Raw genomic sequence first — 3605 nt, 5'->3', positions numbered from 1 at the left:
TAAGCCCTAACCCTAACCCTAAACGTAACCCTAAAATGAAACCCTAACCCGATCCCTAACCCTAAACCCAAACCATAATCCTAACCCCAACCCTATCCCTAACCCTAACGATAACCCTAAGCCTAACCCTAACCCTAACCTTAAACCTAACCCCTGCCCCTAACCATAAACCTAATGATAAGCCCTAACCCTAATGTTAACCCTAACCCTAAACCTAACCCTCACCGTAACACTAAGCCCTAACCCTAACCCTAACCCTAAACTTAATCACAAACACCTATAACTGATGTAAATGAGCAATATCAGGGCAGCAAGTCAGGTTCTTTAAATCCTTGCTTTCTCTCTTCCGTTCTCTCTTCTTGCTTTCTCTCTTCCGTTCGAGGAGATTTCCGTTCGAGGAAGCTTTAGCTAGTTTTATTATATTGTCTGTCTTAGGAGGAACAGCCACTTCTACTTTCCGCTTTGTATTGTCAATTTTTGCTTTTGGCTTATCCTTCTCTTTTTTCTCCTTTTCAGACATCGGTTTGAAAACAATAGAATCTGCTTCCATAGGCTCATCTCTCACAGGGGTGGCATCATCTCTGCTTGGGACCATGAACAGGGAGTCCATTTTAACGTCTTCTGCTGGAACTGGCTCTCTTGGTTTTCTCGCACCTGCTAACAACTCAGCATTGGGAAATCCTTCATCCTCATCCCTTTTTCTTCTCTTTTTATGCTTATTTCCTTGGCCATCTCCCAGTGGATTTTTCACCTCCTTCTCTTTTGATTTTGTAGGATCCTTGATGCCATGGCTCTCTCTTTCAGAAGGTTTTTCAGGGTAATTTCCAGCTATATTGTGATTTTGGGGGCTCTGCCAAGCAGGATAATCCTCCCTACGTCCCCGAGCATATGGTGAATTCTCTTGTCTGGTCCCAGGTGGACCAAACCTACCTGGAGAAAAGTTCTCTCTGTTTACTGGAGGGTGAGGTTGAGCGCCAACAGCATAGCCCTTGTAAAACTTTCCATGCCATTCTCTGTAGTTCCTTTCCCATTCCCTGTACCTTGCCTTTTCAAATGGATCTCTAAAGTCAAGAGATCTGCCATAGTAAGCTTTCAGATCATATGGTGGAACTTCTCTGTATCTGTTAAAATACTCCCTTCCTCCTTCCCCTTGAGGTATAGTCTGTTTAGTGGGAGACTGGCCTCTAAATGCTGGAGACCTTGACCGTGAATGGCATCTTCTGTATGGGGGTGACCTTGACCTAGAACGATAGTTACGCCTCTTCCCTTTGCCTCCTCTTGGATACGGCAGCAATCGCGAGTAGGAACGAGAATGGGAAGGACTAAATGAGCGAGAGTAGGAGCGAGTGCGGGAAGAACCTGATCTTGATGTGGAGCAGGTAGACGAACTTGTAGAGTAAGGTGAAGCACTATAAGGAGACTTGGACCTGGAAAAAACCACAACACACAAAAAAAGAAATGAAGTTAATTCAAAACAGTCATTCTCCCCAATGTTTTTCCTCCCAAATTTGGTTTGGGTTTTTTCTCCTCTCCATACGCTTATGTCAAAGCTTCCTTCAGCTGCTGACATAATGCTACTGCAAATTGAGGAATTTGATAAAATTTTTCAATTCCATTTGTCTTGTTTTAGTTATGCATGTTTACTACCTGCAACGAAAAATTCTATTGGAAAAAACACTGTCATTTTTCCTTATGTCAGATGCACTTTGGTGTAACTGCAGTCCGATATGCTGTTGAAATACAAACATGAAAAACAAGGCAACTTCATTGAGCCAAATACTTCCTCCTCTTTAAGTCTCCGTTGTTCTCTGTAAAACTCCTCCCTAGATAAGGGAGGCCAATGGCATCCTGCCAACATAAGCATTTTTCTCCCTGCTTTCTGTTCATTAGAGACTACGCTCATTTCCTGATCCTCATACTTGCCTTCCACATCCTCACCCCCAACAGTTCATTCAGTCTTCTCTCCTTATACTCGCCTTTGCACCTGTGGATGGAGGCTGCCCACACTTGAAAGAGACTCCCATCTCCCGTGGGCCAAGTGCCCACTGCTCCTCTGCCACTCCTTGGTACACTTAATACATCACACTTCTGATCTTCCAAGTACTGCACAGATATTAACTAACCTTCTCTGGAACTTCTTTTAACTTCTTCCACATACGCTTCCTATGTTGTTGCCTCATCATGAGGTATTTGGCCTGGTCCTGTCCCTGAATTGTTGTTTTCTTGCTGACTGACTTGGAGATATCAGACAACCTGTGGGATGGATCCTGGTTTTTCTTTTGATTTACCTTTAAGATTTTATAAACACAATGCACTCTTACAATCTATCTATAACAAACATATAGCAAAAGGAAGGACTAGCTTGACGCTGCAGTAATAGGTAAAACAGACTCCTCTCTCTCCAACTGAGAGAAAGCGTCTTGGCTATGTGAGATGACGAAATTGAAGAAATTCAAAATTGTCATAAAAGAACAGTGTTGACTTTTCCAACCAGTTGCTCGTTCAGTATCAACTAAGTTGTTAAAAAAAGAATGTTGGAGGCTGATTCCTATTGGGAAATCAATTTCTTCAGCCCTATTCAGCCAGTAATGGAAAAGGTGGCTTTCCATCTGATCCTTTAATTATCTTTAATTTTTATAGGTAATTATGGTTTCCTCAAAAAGCGTTCATTTTTCAGAGTCCTGTTTTCAGTCATGTACCGGAGTTTTATTTTAAATAACCTTAGTGGAAGCACAGATGCCCTTTGTAAAAGCCAATTCAAATGAAGCCATTTAAAAATTAATTACCACTTGGATTCTCCACAACTATCTGTGCATACTTGCTTCATTATAAATCAGCTGTTGTATAAGTTATGCGTTATACAGCCTCTTTTAACAGGTGACAGGTAGTCATCTATTGAATTTCTGTAGAATACTTACACTTCCCAGCCTGGTCTGCCACCTGCTGAGCGAACTGGACTGGCTCTCATTGGATGACCTTTTGGAGCGGGGAGAGGAAAAAGAAAGAAATCCCATTCAGTTCCTCTGAAGGTAATTTTTTTAAAGAAATTCTGAAGTTACAGTTACTTACCAGTTGTGGGTATTGCTTGTCCTTGGGGGCCCAGAAGACTTGGTAATGCTGGTTGTCTTTGTACGGGAACCTGATAGACATCTCAAAAAACCATTAGTAGGCTTGAGTTCTGAAGGTTTTAACCAACTCTCCCGTGGAGAAGAATGTGGATTAAATGCCGAACTATCCGTTTGTTGCAGACCACAGTAAGTCACCAGAGTTGGCTATATCATTTTCTATGAGAGAAATGAATCCCACCTCTCCTTTGCCAGAGGGTAAATGTAAATTGCAGGCTCAGGGTAAAGTTCGTCTCCGAGTAACTACATTTTATAAATGGAAGAAGTCTATGTTACAGCTCCTACAAAACGAGATCCATGACAGAAACACAGAAGTGCTACCAAGTGCATTTTAAAACAGCCGCTCGTGTCAGCACACAGCAGTATTTTCTTAGTTTATAGCAACAGGAAAATTTCAGTCTGTTTCACACATGGGATTTGATAAAAGTCCGAGGGGGCGGAAATCTCAGTCCAACAGCTACTTGTTAAATTTTGCAAGAA

At 41.9% G+C, this 3605-nt stretch overlaps 1 long non-coding RNA gene across 1 annotated transcript; it reads right to left on the bottom strand.

Annotated features, from left to right (window-relative positions):
* Positions 1–712: 712 nt before the first annotated feature.
* Positions 713–3383, bottom strand: LOC142092746 (uncharacterized). The gene is made up of 3 exons (XR_012677164.1): positions 3070–3383; positions 2919–2976; positions 713–1427 (listed from the first exon to the last, which is right to left on the bottom strand). It is a non-coding gene; the product is annotated as an uncharacterized LOC142092746 (long non-coding RNA).
* Positions 3384–3605: the final 222 nt, after the last annotated feature.

The sequence above is a fragment of the Calonectris borealis genome, chromosome 24 (assembly GCF_964195595.1).
Source record: "Calonectris borealis chromosome 24, bCalBor7.hap1.2, whole genome shotgun sequence".
Taxonomy (NCBI): Eukaryota; Metazoa; Chordata; class Aves; order Procellariiformes; family Procellariidae; genus Calonectris; species Calonectris borealis.
Note: the sequence above shows the minus strand (reverse complement) of the source record. Positions and strands in the feature narration are given on the sequence as shown.